Source organism: Ictidomys tridecemlineatus, chromosome 12, assembly GCF_052094955.1.
Source record: "Ictidomys tridecemlineatus isolate mIctTri1 chromosome 12, mIctTri1.hap1, whole genome shotgun sequence".
NCBI lineage: Eukaryota > Metazoa > Chordata > Mammalia > Rodentia > Sciuridae > Ictidomys > Ictidomys tridecemlineatus.
In genome coordinates, this window is record NC_135488.1 from 70,856,947 (window position 1) to 70,875,374 (window position 18,428).

General features: G+C 38.3%; 1 long non-coding RNA gene across 3 annotated transcripts in view; it reads right to left on the reverse strand.

Annotated features, from left to right (window-relative positions):
- Nucleotides 1-1,153: 1,153 nt before the first annotated feature.
- The window catches only part of LOC120884889 (uncharacterized), a 61,335-nt gene continuing 44,060 nt past the window's right edge, over nt 1,154-18,428 (reverse strand). For all 3 annotated transcript variants that reach the window (XR_013428959.1, XR_013428960.1, XR_013428958.1), the window contains 2 exons: nt 4,576-4,651; nt 1,154-2,137 (listed from right to left, as the gene is read on the reverse strand). This is a non-coding gene — a long non-coding RNA (uncharacterized LOC120884889). The remainder of the gene's footprint in view (nt 2,138-4,575; nt 4,652-18,428) is intronic.

Below are 18,428 nucleotides of genomic sequence, written 5' to 3' on the forward strand. Positions count from 1 at the left end.
GTGTGGGGATCTACGTGTCTTGCTACTGCCCAAGATATGCTTCTGTCCATAAATTCCCAATAAATTGCACTCTGCAATCCTAGGTCTCTCTGCCTCTTATGATCTCATGGCACTTTGTGACTGGTTCTCAAATTCTGAGCATAGGTTGTTTTCTGAAACAAAACCTCATTATTCACAGGTAACATATGACCATCTACATGCAGATTCTCTGAAACATATGAATTATGAAACTTAATGAGAAATTTTAGCCAGATTTGTCTTTACAAATTCAATGTATAAAAATCAATTGCATTTTTACCCACTAGCAAAAATGAACATTGTTTGAAAATGTAAAATTAACAATATACCACAATATCAACCTAGGAATATATTTAATCAGTACCTATGAATAAATTTATAAAATAAGTAGAAAACCTTAACAGAAAAGAATGTCAAATTTAATTAAAAGACATTAAAGAAAACTTGAGAAGTAAATCATGTTTCTGGGTTGGAAGGCAACATTATACAGATTTTGATTGTGTCCTTTTTGATCCATGGATTCAATGAGGAAACAAAACTGTATACAATTTTATTCTATTTATATAAAGTTAAAAACATGTAAAACCAATGTCCTTTTTAAAAGCTCAATATATGTATGTGGCCAAAGGCGGGGGGAGTACTTTTGGGATCGTTTGTCTACAAATGTAGAGGGAAAGGTTAGTTTTTTGTCTCTGTGACCAAAATACCTGACAAAAACAACTTAGAGGAGGAAAGATTTATTTTAGTCCATGGTTTCAGAGGTTCAGTCTGTGGTCAGCTGGCTCCAAACCAGAAACATCATGGAGCAAGGGTGTGGCAGAGGAAAGCTGCTCAGTTCATGGCAATCAGGAGGTAGACAGAGACAGACAGAAAGGGGCCAGGGACAGACATGGTCCCCAAGCCATGACACCAGTGACCTACTTCCTCCAGTCATGCCCCGCCATCATTTTTACCCCTCCTAGTGAGTCCTTTCAAATCATTAATCAGTCAAATGAATTAATCCACTAATGAGGCAAGAGCCCTCATGATTCAGTCTTTTCCACTCTGAGCATTGCTGTGTTTCCTGACACATAAGCTTTTGGAGGAACATTGCAGATATAAAGCATAACAGGAAGGATCAAGAAGGGACTTAGAGTGAACTTTTAAAAATATATTTATTTTCTTAAACTGGGTAGCAAGTACTTGCTGCACTTCCCTTAGGCTGGATGATTTGGGCCTCCACCTTGGGCCCCACGCTTTAGAGCGCCTTCCTTGGAATTTTCTTCTTTCCACTCTGGTGCTTGAGATGGGCTGAGGACTATAGTGCAATGCTGCTCTTGAGCCCAGATCTGATCATGTGAGGGTCTCCGTCATAGGAAGTGCTTTTCTCCAAGGTTTGTAAGTCCTCTTCAATGACTGGGACCACCACAGCTAGGAGTGCTGTCTAGGCAAGATACTGAAGCCCTAGACCAGAACTCAAACAGACCCAGCTTCCCATTTTCCCTGGGCACATTTCTCCTTTGAGGCACTCTTTGATTCTTTACACCTCACCCAAGATGCCCAGAGGAGCTCTGAGACTTATGCCTATGAGGTGGGTTCTGGGGCCAGGGCTTTGTTGCAGGAAGGCGGCCTGGTAAGCAGACCACTCTCACTGGCCAGTGAGACATTCCTTTTGAAGAATCACAGACTACAGGAAAGGTAGAGATTCACTTATGTGGCATGATTCTTACTCATGTTGGACTAAGGACAAAGTTGGGGCTCTGGGCTGTTTATGGTCCACAGTTAACTTGGGCTGCAGCTATATTCGGACTCTCACCAGAGGTGGGGCTGGGGGACAGGCTATACTCTATGCACACTTCCCCTATCATTGGCACCCAGGGTGGTTATCTTGCCCCTTCCACAGGCTCTAGGCCCCATGTCATACCAACCCCCTGAGAGATTTAGAGGCCAATCACAATGCCATACTCTCCCAGGTTGATCTTAAGTCTCTTGGGCCAAGGGACTGACTTTGTTGCACAAATAGGACTGGTCTGACATGCCTTAGGGTCCCCACTTCTCCTCTCTTCTGGCAGCACCTTTTAGAAAGCAGGGGTGCAGTGGCATTGTGAGACATCCATTCCAGGAATGCAGTTGTTACGATCTAATGAGTAAGAAAAGACAAAATCAGATGTTTTTTCTGTTTTTGCAATAAAATTCTTATTAATAAATTTATGTGACCAGAAAACAAATGACACTTTACATGTTCCTGCATATTCTGAGTAAGAATCCCATTTGTGGTTATCATCAATGAAGCCCAAAACAGCCTCTGAGAGAGCATTCAATGGAGGCATGTTTGGGGATTCAACAGCTTAAGTAATGGTACCGGGAAATGGTCTTAGGAAACTGCAGAAGTAAGAGGATCTATATTGCTTAAACAGAAGCAGATTTGGAGTACCATGGTATTTTAAAAACAGCATTGCTACTTTTTTTCCTGTTGCAGATCTGAAATAAGCAAGAAATCTTCCTTCAATAACACAAAGAGATAGTGCCTGGACTGATGGAAAATCTTCATCTGCACTGATTAGACAATAAATGAATACTGTCACTGAGTCCACAGGTGCTACATCCACAGATTCAATCAACTGTGGATGGAAAACATTTTTTAAAAACGTACTGAATATGTATGTTTTTTTTTCTTGTCCTTATTTGCTAGACAGTACAGCTTAACAACTGTTTACATAGCTTACATAGCATTTACATTGTATTGGGTTTCAAGAGTCATCTAGAGATTATTTAAAGTACACGGGAGGATGTGGTTGGAGTGTCACCCAGGCCTCATTCTGACAGCCTCCCCAGGCATCCATTGCTCCAACTCTAGTACCAAGTTTGGTCACAGGGTCCCCCACTCAAATCCCCTCCTGCTGTCAGATGGCTTCCCCTTCTCCCTAGGTTGCTTCCTCAAGCCTCTAAAACCTTGAAGACTTCTAATGACTCTTCCAAGGTCACCTATGGCCCTGTTGATCTCAGACCAGCCATAAACAGAGCAAAGGAGTTGTCTGGATTGGTTTCATAGATATTTTAGAAAGCAGATTTAAAAACTGATAGCAAGGGCTGGGGTTGTGGCTCAGAGGTAGAGTACTTGCCTAGCATGCATGAGGCACTGGGTTCAAGCCTCAGCACCACATTAAAAATAAAAGTATTATGTCCTCCTACAATTAAAAAACAAAAGAAGACTGATGGCAGCCAGGTGTGGTGGCACATGCCTATAATCCCAGAAATTTGGGAGGTTGAGGCAGGAGGATCACAAGTTCAAGGCCAGCCTCAGCAATTTAGCGAGGCCCTGTCAAGATTTTAAAAAAAGAAAAAAAATTAAAAAGGGGGGGCTAGAAATGTGGCTCAGTGGTAAAGCACCCCTGGGTTAAATCACTCCTGGGCTAAAGACCTTGTTCAAAAAAATAAAAAATAAATTTATGGCAATGTATTCTGTCTTATCAGAATCAAGGGCAAGCTTTCCCTGAAAAATCTGGGCGAACTTTGTAGAGATGAAGGAAGAGAACCAGAGTGAGTGGCAGCTGGTTCAGCAGGAAATTTGTTGGAAGATAAAGGAACTCAGATGGGGGTGGGTGACTTCCACAGGAAAAGTTCTGGATAAGTATCTAAAGATGACCAATATTTCCTTTGTGTGTATGGGAAGCAGAATGACTTCAGTATTGTTGAGCCTTCCCAGTATGGCCTCTGAGTATTTCTGCCTAGTTTTTTCTTCTTGAAAAGAAATTGTTTTTCAGCCAGCCAAAGCGGAGGGTGGGGGGAGGGAGAAAGAGAACACTAAATGGTCATTAGTGTCAGATGTTTCTGAGAAGTCAGAAAAGTATAATGAAGTAGACACCAGATATAGCAAATAGAGGTCATTTGTGACTAGCATTGCTGATGCTAGGTTACAGTGAGTTGGGTATTTACTGGGAAGAGAGAATATGAGGGAACTCTTTTAGGAAATTTGGCTTTAAGAGGTAGAGAAAGCTGGGTGGTTTTGGATTGTGTGTGTGAAGATAGGAGACACTTGAGCCCCTTCTGACTTTGTAGGCTCATAAGCCGAAGCTAAACAAAGAAAGAGGTTGAAAGTAGGAAAGAGTGAGAAATAATGAAGATAATCAGTTTTTTGAAGAAGAAAAGTTGGACTCCAGGTAGGTTTAAAGCAATATGAAAATGGGAATTCTCTTCCTTTGAAACAAACAAACAAAAAATTGTTACCTTATTTTCAAGAAGATTTAAGTGGCTACTTGCACTAGAGTATCTTTATCTGATAAACCTTAATTGTACTTAAGAATTGATAAAACTTGATAACAAATATAATGTCCTTCCATAGTTGTCCTTGATGCTCCTATGATATTAAAATTAGATGTCCTTCAGATGTTACCTGGGCATTTGTTTGATGGTCTGTGTAAAACCCATATTTATTTCTCAGATGAGAGAGAAAGGGAACATCTTTATATTTCAGTCTAGCAGGCTGGTGTTATGTGAGCTCATCTGCCTTTTTTAAGGGAAGATGCTTAAGAGATCAATGCTTTGTGATCTGTTCCTCAGTTATAGACTGGGACTTACATGACTGGTATTGATGATCTAATTTATTCCTGATGTTGATCACAAGTTGAGCTTCTGTTAGTTAAACCTTTATTGCCTGTAAGATTAAAAAAGAAGATAGTGTTCCTGGATACCCATTTTATACTGCTAAATACCAAGTTCAATCATGAAAAAACAAACACACGTTTTTACAATAATTTTCTAAATTCATAAAGAAAAAGTCAATGTGGTAAATGATCCCTTTAGAGGGTTCTTCCTATCAAATGGCTGAGGCTTTTAAAAATACCAATCCAAAGAAGTTCTAATTAATGACACTTTGTTTTTCTGATAAATTTCCCTGAAGCAAGGGAATGCTTCAATTCTGCAAGGACTTTCAAACTGTGATCACAATTAGGGCCATCTGTTGAAAAACTATCATTGCTGATTTGGTAGGTAGAAACTTCTTTGAATGTTGAAAGTTGTTCATGTTGCAATTTTCTCTTCCTTTTCTCCTTCTCCAGCTCCTCCTCGTCCTCTTCCCATCTCACCTTGTGCTTTCATTAGCATTAAATACTTATACCACACAGTAGAACTCATCTTTAGCAGACTTTGTGGGACAGACTGCTGCTGCTCTTGGTTTTTGTGGCTTCTTCCCTGAACAGTTAATGCTTTCCCAACCGTCTTCCAAAAGTGATCCAACCAGCTTTTACTCCCAATAAAAACTTCTTCCTTTGATGTCTGGCAGCTCTTCTTCAGTATGAATGAACAACACTTTTGTTAAGAGTGTTGCCTATTTCAAGTGTGCATGGATTGTCTCCATCTACACCTGTATCCACAGAATCAAAAGTTTTCCCACTTTACTCTTAGCATCACCCTGAGAGCAGCTTCCTTTTTCTTGTCACTCCTGATGCGAATCAGGCAGTCACCAGGTGAGACTTAGTCAATCCCAGGAGGGTCGTATTTATAAATCTAAAGGTCATAAAGGCAGGGTGTCAAGTGAAGCCATCGTGCATGAGGGGCCATCTGTACCTTCCTATCAGTGTTTATTGTGAGGATTAAGAGCATAAGGTGCTTTTCAGATGGCAAAACCTCATACAAATGGGAGGAATTATTGTAAGCCCAACCTGTAAAATACATACAAAGGCATACAAACCAAATAGTACTAATGCTTTGCTCAAGCTCTGCATAGTTAGAATTTGAAGCATTTCTTTTCTCTGAAAATCACAGGCTTCCAGCTGAGTTAAAGAAGCATTTTGGTCATCATAAAAGAGAAGCACAGCTTAACAGTTCACCCCTGGACCAGGAAAGGAACAAGGAATGCTAGCTCCCCAGCCTCCTCCTGAGCCCCCTCCAGCTCTATGCATTGCCCAGTCTGTCTCCCTGGAATTTTGTGAGGATCACTGTCTGCCACTTGGGGGATGACATCTCTTACCTCGGAACTTTCAGGTTTGAAAAATTCTGACAGACTGACACCTATGAGAGCACAAAACAGCACTGTACCATTTAAATTTGAATCCTTATTCCACCTCCATGACAGACTGTCCCTCCTAAAAGCTTTTAAAGGATCAGCCTTCCTTTTATTTAAGTACGAAAGAAAGAAAGGGAAACTCAACTAACAAAACAATTGGAAATTCAAGCCACATCTTGAAAAGAGTTAAGAGATCATTTTTCTACAGGGTCCCCTCCCCCAGTGCCTTGTGGGACATTCTTGGAGGCCTCTAGCAGTAAAATGTTTCAGAAAGTCAATCTGGAGTTTGCTGTCCTCCCTGCTCCCAAAGGGCCAAAGTGTCAAAGAGTCGCTTAGAAAGGAAGCCACCCAACAATTGCCAGGCCATTTCTCACTCCCTTAGACTTACATAAGATGGGCATGGAGGGTACATATAAATGTTAGCTACTTAAAGTTAATTATTTAATTAAATGATAATTAAATATTAAATTCCAATCACACCTGCATATGTTGTCCTCTTCTTCTCTTACCTGTTGTTGGGACTCAGAAAACAATACCCCACAATGAAGATCTCAGAAGCAAAGCTCAAAAAGCAAAGCCTCTCTCTGACCTTCTCTCCTCTTGTCTCCTGCTCCCTTTTGTCCCTCTCAAGGTAAACCATGGAAACTAGTATTTCTTTTCTCCAAGACAAGTCACAGAGACTAGAATATTTTTTCCCCAGAGCCAGCCATGAAGCCTCAAAATATTATTCTACACTTCCCTTCACCTTTCTGAAGGAATGTTTCATGGAGAAGAAGAAGAATCTGAACAGACCGACCTTGCTGGGTTTCTGCACTCCATTAGCAGGAGATCACAGACTTTTTGTCCAATCTCATTTCTACCCAGTTGTTCATGCTTCATCGAATCTAAACTTAAAAGTAGAGACATTTCTCTGCACTTTGGGTCTTCAATCTGAAAGCTCATGTGTCACACAGAACTGCAATCAAATAAAATTGGTAAAATTCTCTCTTCTAATTTGTCTTGTTACACAGGTGTCATCCATGACCCATTATGATGGAGCAAAAAGGGGCTCACTCCCTCCTCTGTGTTTCCCTGCACTGCCCACAATTTGCTTTTAGTTTTTCTTGTATCACTAGAACTATAATAACAACCACAGTGATTTTTTACTAGAATAAGCATGATCAGTAGACCTCATAATTCACTATGAAGCATGAAATAAGGAAAAAATAGAAGTGCTCAATGAAATGTTGTCCTTGAGTCCCACCATGATTCACTTCTGTGCTGATTTCCATTGTTAGCTAAGTTGTCCCTCAGTACCCACAGGGGTTGGTTTCAGGACATCTCTCCCCTGCATAGATATGAAAATCCAAGGATCTCAAGTCTTTTGTACAAATGATACATAGAGGTTGTATCTAACCTACATGACATCCTCCTGTATGTTTTAAATCATCTTAAGATTACTTATAATACCTAGTACAACGTAAATGCTATGGAAACAGTTGCACTTTGCTATTTAGAGAACAATAATAAGGAAAAAAAGGTTTGAAGTCCAGATGCAATTTTTTAATGCATTAATTTGAGTCCATGATTTGTTGAATCCATGGATGTGAAACCCATGGATCTGGAGATTTGACTTGAAAGATAGTTTCTAGATCTTCTGAGTCTCCATTGAAGACCAAACTAAGAGAAATGGACCTTTGTCTTGACTTTGGTGTGATGCTTCATAGTTTACAGAACATCTTGTTCATGATTTCCTTCCATTTGTGCAATGGCAACTCTCAAGTAGGCAGTATTGCAGATGAAGAAACTGAGTCTCAGGGGATTCAAATGGCACAGGTAGGAAATAAGGATTCTTAAAACCCAGACTCTAACTCTGTTTACCACACCACGTTTCCCTGAGTATTTAAATACAAAGATAATAGTCTATAAGGAAAGCTAATATAAGAAAACTCAAATATAAAGAATAAAGATTAAAAAGAGGATCATAAAAAAATCACATTAAAAGGACAGTCTTGTATTTTAAAATATAAATGCAAACATACATAATCCATACAAACACATAAATTTATGTGCACACAGCACTGTTTATAATAATAGATTATAAAAATTATAATTTTTATAATTATAACCTGTGCTATTTTCTTCTATTTGTCTTCTGACAAGTGTGATGGTATTAATAAATTGAAGGCACCAGGCATAAAACATCTGAACTAATGTATGTTTCTGTTGATTCATTTGTGGTGGTGTTGACACTGGAGCTGCTTGTAGACTATCTTCTCACATATAATAATTATTATTTAGTGATGGCAAAGCTCTGTGGATGTGACCAAAGTGTCAGTGACATAAAGAAAAGCCTGTTTAAATGATCTGCAAAGCAGGGCCACAGCTGTAACTTTGCCCTGGCAGAGCCTGTCAAGTAAATAGCATGATCTTTTCAAACACAGCCATATTATTTTCTTCCTGGCATTTGTAATTTGTTAAAACTCTTAGTGTGCGTGCCTTTCTTCCTAATAACAATGGCATATGGCCAATCTCTGTACTTATCTCTTGCACACACATTACTTCTATGTATATTTAATCTAGTTTTTATATTTGAAGGAAACACACACAGATTTTGCTGCAAATTTTAAACACATTTTGTGACTGCTGTGATACAATTTATAACTCAGTGATATAACATTCAAAAATGCTTTTGAAAAAAAGCAATTTCATTAAGAGACGATATAAAAGTAGCCCAAGATCAACTGTTGGCTCTGCTTAGAAGAAAAAAACCCCAAACCATGATGCTTCAATACTGCTGATATTTGGTTTTGTAAATCATACTACATCTGGTATTTATAGACTTAGTCTTATTGCTATAGCCCCAAGAGCATCTCTCTGGGATCTCAGCCATTGTCTATCAATTTATTTGTACCTTGGTAGATGTGTGAATGTCCAACAGTTTTCTAATTTAGAAATGATGGTAGATTTTCAAAAACTTTTATTTTATTCATAATTTAAAGATTAGATACTGAAATAAGAGCCACCTAACATTATTGTCAACAAAATTTATTGTTAACATAAATCCCTTTAGGCAGGACTTTTTTCCCCACACAATAAAAATTATACAACCTCAAGGTTTGAAGGAACTTTGAGGTTATGGAAGCCAGACACTCTTTCCAGACAATTGAGTGAACTGGTTAAGAATTGGAGTTCTGGAAACAATATGGACTTACACTCAGGTTTCCATATTTATACCTCCTACATGATACCAGACAAGCCTCTGAGTTTCTCTCTTGATTTGCTAAATGAAGATAAAATAGAACCTCATTCACTGGGTTGCCATGATTGAACAAGACAGGACATGGCTCAGTGCATTCATATAGAGGGTGCTCAAGAAATATGAGCTCTTTTATTCTTATGGCCTTAGAAATCCTACAGAGTTCCTGTCACAGTCACTCTCAGCCCTTAATTGAACTTCTAGTGACAATGAATTTTTTGCCTCTTAAAGAATCTCTATCACAATTTTGAATCACTCTGACTCTTCAAAGTTCTTCCAGAGTTTCTTTCTTTCTCTTTCCTCTTGCCTCCTTTTGTTGACCCTGATTATTTCTTGGCTCTTGGGGGTGATGTGGATAGAGATAATAATCTCTGTTCCACATTACAATTTTTCCTTCAAATAGTTTCAGATAAATACATTTTTCCCCTTCTGTGAGTCTTCTTTTCCCCAGTTGAAATATTCCCAAATCCTTTCCTCATATGATGTTTTCCAAAGTCCCCTCATCACCACAATGATTGTTCCTCTACCAAATGCTTTCAATTTATTTCTACACAACTTTCTTAAAATGTGATACACACAGCTAAAGAAATTGTCCAGGTGAGGACTAAGCAGTTAAAACCATATGAAATTCTGACTCTGAATAATGTCAGTTCTATTTTTTCACATCCAATTTTGATACCTTTTATTTCTTTTCTTGCCTGGTTCAGTACTGAATAAAAATGAGATACAGTCTTTTATTCTTGTTTTCTTCATTTTTAAAAGGAATGATTTGATGTTAAATTTTGTATCTGCAAGCCTTACTTCATGACAAGCAAATTTTAGCCAAACTTGCATTAGGACTGTTGGACGTGTAAATGTGGTTATGAGAAACATAGAGGTTTTCTGTGAAGTGTTTAACATCTATGACATTCATAACAGACAACCTCAAGCTTTCTTAGAAGTATAAATAAAAACAAACTGGTAAAACTATAGTCTTTTTGAGAATTTGTCTTGTCTACAAGCTGTACTTTTTATGTACCTCATTTCACTACGGAAATGTGTCTGCCTTATTTTGAGGATGAGGGAGTATTTTTACTACAGATTCACTCTCTTTCCAATGATTGTTCAAATATTAGCCAAATAAAATAAACAATCTCAAGCATAACTAAAGCAAACATACTGTGAAGCTTGATCCCTTTGGCAGGAGTGTAGTACTGTAGGCTCCCTGGTTCTGTCCCCTTAACCTTCATTAACAAAGCCTAAGATCCCAACAGTTTTTTGGCATCCAAAGCACACTGATCCTGGCGACATCCAAGCTCCCACATCCAGAGGTTATCTAATTGGTATTCTAAACTTACAAGCTGATCATTAGTCTGTTGATATTAAGTATTCATTAGCTATTAGGAAGATATAAATAAATAGTTAAATAATTTGAAGATATCTTTGAGTATGACATGAAAAGCAAAAACAATAAATATTTAACTTCTTAAAAATGAAAATCTTCAGGGCTGGGGATGCAGCTCAGTGATAGAACACTTTCCTAGTATGCAGAAGGCCATGGGTTCAATACCCAGCACCCCAAAAAAGAAAAGGAAATATATATATATATATATATATTCCATAAGCAAAAGACAAACTTGAAGGAAATATTTATTTGCATATTTCAGAAAATGGTTAAAGTGCTTAATACATAAAACTAAAAAAATTTAAGATATACACCCTAGTTGAAAAATGAACCAAAGATATGAACATAAATTTTTCTTACCACAAAATCCAAATGGCCAATATAGATAAGAAAAAAAAATGTTCAGCTCTACTAATATTTTTTTTAAAAAAAATGCAAGATAAAGGGCTGGGGATGTAGCTCAGTGGTAAAGCACTTGCCTAGCATGTGCATATCCCTAAGATATCCTGTCCCCTGTGCTGCTAAAAAAAAAAAAAAAAAAAAAAAAAAAAAAGCAGGATTCTAATTTGTGCCTATAAAATTGGCAAGAATTTCAAAAGTCTTTTACCCAGCAGTAAAAGTTTTTCATTCAGTGGTCAAGCAACAAGCAAATGGGCCAATATTCTATGCATTGCTAGGAGTTAACCAGAAAGAAATGTAACATTTTTTCCACAAGCATGTTGCATTTCATTTCCTATGTACAGTATATTACTTCATAAATTAAATAAAATAATTTTGTATGATCATAAAATTGAAAGAATAATGTCTAATTATTTGGAAAAATGTTTGAGGCTTTTAAGGAACAACAATTTAGAAAATGGTATTATAGCATAATCCCAAAAGATTTAGTCAAATAAATTATAGGATATTAAAACATTATTATAAAATAATACTTAATTATCTATAAATGGTAATGCATTATAATCATAATTCTACATTTCATAATAAATAGACTACTAAAAAGAAATTAATTGTTTCAATTTTTTAAATATTTGACAATAAGAATATATTATTTTTGTAATCAAAAATTTTTTAAAATGTTATGTACTAGACTTAGTCATTACAGCTTGTAAAATTCTGTTAAAACAAAATGATTTTTCTCAGTGAATTTGATAAGTATGCTTTCAACAAAAGTGATAAAACTGTTGAATAAAAGAGGAAAAAAGGGAAACTTTTACTTTTTATTAAAAACAAGAATAACAACAACAAAACCTTTCTCTTCAGCTGAAGCAATTCATTAATTAGTATCTCTTGAGCATCTTTACTTAATACATTTCTAATTCACACTGAATGAAAATTTCTTAATCATGTTCATAAGGTATTAAATGACTTAATGAAATACGTTGCTGAAGATCAGATACACATTTCCTAATGGATCAGTCTCTCCAAATTGCAAGACAGAAAGATACATTTGAATCACCTTAAGAAATGAGGTTTCATTTCTCACCTAAGAAACAGGGTTAAATAGGGCTGGGGTTGTAGCTCAGTGGTAGAGCACTTGCCTAGCATGTATGAGGCACTGGGTTGATTCTCAATACCACATAATAAATAAAATAATTATGTACATCTACAACTAAATAAATGTTTTTTTAAAAAAAGAAAAGAAATGGAGTTAAACATCCTCAACCTAGAAACAAATAGTTTCCAAGAACCAAAGCCTTCCTGAAGAAGAGGCTTCTCTCTCTCTCTCTCTCTCTCTCTCTCATTGCCTACATGGTACCTGCTTCTGCTTCAGGATTTGCTTTGCTCTCCTTTTGTACTTGCTGACCAGTTCCTCCTACTCTAAATCATAAAGAAAGCTAATCTGATTGGCTACTATCATGGAAACTCTGCTTCCCTGAGCAAAGGTAGGGTAGGCCATATTTATCTAAAAGAAACACTGAGTATCATAGGCCCTGTGACTGATGTGACTACCAGGAAGCTACTAATTCTGACAAAGTAGAAAGTGAGACTAGAATAATGTGATTGCTCATAGTAAACACACTCTGCCTAATAAGTACAAATTGTACTTCTAAACATGCTCCTAGACCAAAGCATAAGGAAGATAAAAGAAAGAAAATGCATTTTTAAACCTTAAAAGTCATATGCAATACAGTAAAAAATGTTTCACATTAGATATAACTGGAGTTCCAGAAATAAAAGGAGAGAAAAAAGAAAATGGAGGAAGAAGCAATGTTTGAATAGATAATGGCCAAGATTTTCCCCCAAATCCCAAATATATCAAAACATAAGAAGTGCTATGTACCTCAAGAGAGTTACATGAAAAAAAAGTAAAACTCACATCTAGACTTATCAAGCACTAAAACTGAAGACAAAGTAAAAATTAAAAGTAGTCAGAAGAAGACACAATACCTTCAAAGAAACAAGACTGACAGCTGACTTTTCATCAAAAATAATGGAAACAGAGATAATAGAATTTTTTTTTTAAGAAAACTGCCAACCTAAAATTTTACACCCAGCAAAATATCCTTCCAAAATGAAAGTAAAGACATTCCAGGATTCCCAAGATGGCCGCGAATAGAGTGCATCACACCCCGTGTACTGCACCACTTTGCAGGTGAATAACGAGTTAGAACGACAAAAAACTATTTTGTTAGGAACTTACAGCAAAATGGGGGTGCACCAAAACCTAGAGGAAGGATTTACAGCACCGAGGTCTGGTAATTGAGTCTCATACACGAGCCAACTGTTCGACGGGAGATCCGGGCTGACTGATCTGCGCGGCCCGCCCCGCGGCTACAGACGGCGGGGAGCTGCCGAGAAGCGACCAGCAAGCAGGGAGATTGCTGCAGATTCTGTGGAATCCTGCCACCTGAGCACTCACGGAGCCCTGGGCTGAGTTTGGAATTTCAGACGGGGAAGGAAGCGGGACAGTTCTATCCCCCACAATGGAAACTCCACCAAGGAAACCAGCGGCCACCATCTTGGAGAGCTGAAGTGACCACCGCCATTCTCCGACAGATTGCAACAATAAAACAGGTGCGTGTTACTCAGCTCATCTCCCATACAGCAGGGAATTCGCATAAAATATCTCCAAGGCTCTCCGGGGGAGGGATTCTCAGAGCAAGCCTGCATAAAGACGCGGGGAAAACTAGAGACACCCGACCTTCAACTCCCCCTCCCATCAGCGGGAAAACGAAACCTGTATTGCCAGCGCGGGGGGGGGAGGGGGGGAGGGGCAATTGGAAAAAATCAAAACAATAGAGTGCCAGGGTTCTCAATAGCCACCCTCCACGCCCAACAAACGGCAGGCCCAGAGTACAGTTTGAACTGCTGAGAGGCATCACTCAGGGGAAATCTGGTCTAGCAGGAGAAACCAGGACTAGCAGGAGAAACCAGGACTAGCAGGAGAAACTAGGGGACTAGAGGCCAGGCCCTCTTGACTGGGCGGCTGGAGGCCACCCGACCACCGATGACAGCCAGCCTGCTGCCAGTGCAACTAGGTGGCTGAAGAATGCACGCCCACTGGCGACCGATCATCCGCCCGCTGCCTGTGAGACTGGGCAGCTGGAGACCGCCCGCCTGCTAGCGACTGACCCCGCGACTGGGTGGCTAGAGATCACCCTCCCGCCGGTGACAGCCCACCTGCTGCCCGCGCGACTGGGCAGCTGGAGTCCCCCCACCCAACAGCGACTTATCGCCCACCGGCTGCCAGCGCGACTGGGTGGCTGGAGACTGCCCGGCCGCCGGCGTCCGGGAGCTGAAACCAACCAAAGACAGTCCAGTCCCACCCCCCCATTCGGACACCCCAGCAAGAAGCCTAGGGCCCGCCATAGCAGAGAGGTGACATCCCTGGAGCTCGGCCGTCGGAATTCCTTCCCAGCGGAATACACTTTAGCAGGCATAGTCTACCAACACAAAGGAGATACAACAGAGATATACAAAACCAAAACAAATTTATAAAAGAGAACAGAAACACAGCAATCAAATAGAGCTGGAAAGTAACATCATGAAAAAACAGGGGAAAAAGGAGTACAAACAATGTAGGACAACTTAAATCTACAGGAGGACGTAGAAGCATCAGAAACACGGATAGGGAAAGAACTCAAGGCATACCTAATTCAGATGGAAAGGAATATTAGAGAAGACAGCAAATCCAAGCAATGAAAGTATATTTTTAAAATGAATTAAACAAACAAATTCAAATGGCAAAGAACGAGCTTTACCAGGAGATAGAGATCTTAAAAAAATCAAACAGTAATCCTAGAAATGCAGGAAACTATAAACCAAATTAAAAACTCAAACGAGAATATTACAAATAGACTAGATCAAGTAGAAGTCAGAACATCAGATAATGAAGAGAAAGTTTATCAACTTGAAAAGAATATAGTCAACACAGAAAAGATGCTTAAATCCCACGAGCAATCTATTCAAGAGATATGGGATGTCATAAAAAAAACAAATTTGAGAGTCATCAGGATAGAAGAAGGCATAGAGAATCAAACCAAAGGAATGGACAACCTATTAAATGAAATAATTCTAGAAAACTTCCCAGAGATGAAAGATGGAATGGATTGCCAAATCCTGGAAGACTACAGGACCCCAAACATTCAAAACCATAATAGACCAACTCCAAGACATATAATTATGAAGATAGCCAACATACAGAACAAGGAGAGAATATTAAAAGCTACGAGAGAAAGGAGGCAGATTACATTCAGGGGTAAACCAATTAGGTTAACAACTGATTTTTCATTACAGACTTTGAAAGCGAGAAGATCCTGGAACAATGTATTTCAAATGCTGAAAAATAATGGATTCCAACCAAGAATACTGTATCCAGCAAAATTAAGCTTCAGATTTGACAATGAAATTAAAATCTTTCACGATAAACAAAAGCTAAAAGAATTTGCAGCCAGAAAACCAGTAGTTTTACAAAACCTTCAAAGAAGAATTAATACCAATATTTTTCAAGCTATTTCAAGAAATAGAAAAAGAAGGAGCTCTTCCAAATTCATTCTATGAGGCCAACATCACCCTGATCCCGAAACCAGACAAAGACACTTCAAAGAAAGAAAACTACAGACCAATATCTCTAATGAACTTGGATGCAAAAATTATCAATAAAATCCTGGCGAATCGAATACAAAAGCATATCAAAAAAATTGTGCACTATGATCAAGTAGGATTCATCCCTGGGATACAAGGCTGGTTCAATATACGGAAATCAATAAATACTATTCACGACATCAATAGACTTAAAGACAAGAACCATATGATCATCTCGATAGATGCAGAAAAAGCATTTGACAAAGTACAGCATCCCTTTATGTTCAAAACACTAGAAAAACTAGGGATAACAGGAACTTACTTCAACATTGTAAAAGCTATATATGCTAAACCTCAGGCTAGCATCATCCTAAATGGAGAAAAACTGAAGGTATTCCCTCTAAAATCTGGAGCAAGACTGGGATGCCCTCTATCACCACTTCCATTCAATTTAGTTCTTTAAATACTAGCCAGAGCAATTAGACAGACAAAAGAAATTAAAGGCATAAAAATAGGAAAAGAAGAACTTAAATTATTGCTATTTGCGGATGACATGATAATATATTTAACAGACCCAAAAGGGCCTACAAAGAAACTGCTAGAGTTAATAAATGAATTCAGCAAAGTGGCAGGATATAAAATCAACACGCATAAATCAAAGGCATTCCTGTATATCAGCAACAAAACTTCTGAAATGGAAATGAGGAAAACCACTCCATTCACAATATCCTCAAAGAAAATAAAATATTTGGGAATCAACCTAACAAAAGAGGTGAAAGATTTATACAACGAAAACTACAGAACCCTAAAGAGAGAGATAGAAGATCTCAGAAGATGGAAAAATGTACCCTGTTCATGGATAGGCAGAACTAACATCATCAAAATGGTGATATTACCCAAAGTTCTCTACAGGTTTAATGCGATGCCAATTAAAATCCCAACGGCATTTCTTGTAGAATTAGATAAAGCAATCATGAAATTCATATGGAAAAACAAAAGACCCAGAATAGCAAAAGCAATTCTAAGCAGGAAGTGTGAATTTGGAGGTATAGCAATACCAGAGTTCAAACTGTACTACAAAGCAATAGTAACAAAAACAGCATGGTACTGGTACCAAAACAGGCAGGTGGACCAATGGTACAGAATAGAGGACACAGAAACCAATCCACAAAATTACAACTTTATTATATTTAATAAAGTGGCTAAAAGCATGCAATGGAGGAAGGATAGCATCTTCAACAAATGGTACTGGGAAAATTGGAAATCCATATGCAACAAAATGAAACTGAATCCCTTTCTCTTGCCATGCACAAAAATTAACTCAAAATGGATCAAGGAGCTAGATATCAAATTAGAGACACTGCATCTGATAGAAGAAAAAGTTGGCTCTGATCTACATACTGTGAGGTCGGGCTCTAAATTCCTTAATAGGACGCCCATAGCCCAAGAGTTAATAACAAGAATAAATAAAAGGGACTTACTTAAACTAAAAAGTTTTTTCTCAGCAAGAGAAACAATAAGAGAGGTAAATAGAGAGCCTACATCCTGGGAACAAATTTTTACCCCTCACACTTCAGATAGAGCCCTAATATCCAGAATATACAAAGAACTCAAAAAATTAAACAATAAGATAACAAATAACCCAATCAACAAATGGGCCAAGGACCTGAACAGACACTTCACAGAGGAGGACATACAATCAATCAACAAGTACATGAAAAAATGCTCACCATCTCTAGCAGTCAGAGAAATGCAAATCAAAACCACCCTAAGATACCATCTCACTCCAGTAAGATTGGCAGCCATTATGAAGTCAAACAACAATAAGTGTTGGCGAGGATGTGGGGAAAAGGGTACACTTGTACACTGCTGGTGGGACTGCAAATTGGTAAGGCCAATTTGGAAAGCAGTATGGAGATACCTGGGAAAGCTTGGAATGGATCCACCATTTGACCCTACTATCGCCCTCCTTGGACTCTTCCCTAAGGATCTTAAAAAAGCGTACTATAGGGATACTGCCACATCAATGATCATAGTGGCACAATTCACAATAGCTAGACTGTGGAACCAACCTAGATGCCCTTCAATAGATGAATGGATAAAAATAAATGTGGCATCTATACACAATGAAGTACTACAAAGCACTAAAAAATGACAAAATCATAGAATTTGCAGGGAAATGGATGGCATTAGAGAAGATTATGCTAAGCAAAGCTAGCCAATCCTTAAAAAACAAATGCCAAATGTCTTCTTTGATTTAAAGAGAGCAACTAAGAACAGAACAGGGAGGAAGAGCATGAGGAAAAGATTAACATTAAACAAAGACGAGTGGGGGGAGAGAAAGGGAGAGAGAAGGGAAATCGTATGGAAATGGTAGGAGACCCTCAATATTACACAAAATTACATATAAGAGGTTGTGAGGGGAAAAGGGGGGAAAACAAGGGAGAGAATTAAACAACAGCAGATGAGGTAGAGAGGGATGATGGGAGGGGAGGGGGGGTAGTAGAGGATAGGAAAGGTAGCAGAATACAACAGTCACTAATGCCATTATGTAAAAATGTGAGTGTGTAACCGATGTGATTCTGCAATTTGTATTTGGGGTAAAAATGGGAGTTCATAACCAATTGAGTCAAATGTATGAAAGATGATATATCTTGAGCTTTGTAATGTTTTGAACAACCAATTTAAAAAAAATTTTAAAAAGACATTCCAGACTAAAATACAAAAATAAGAAACTGAGAGGGTCTGTTGCTAATAAACTGATACTGAAACAAAGA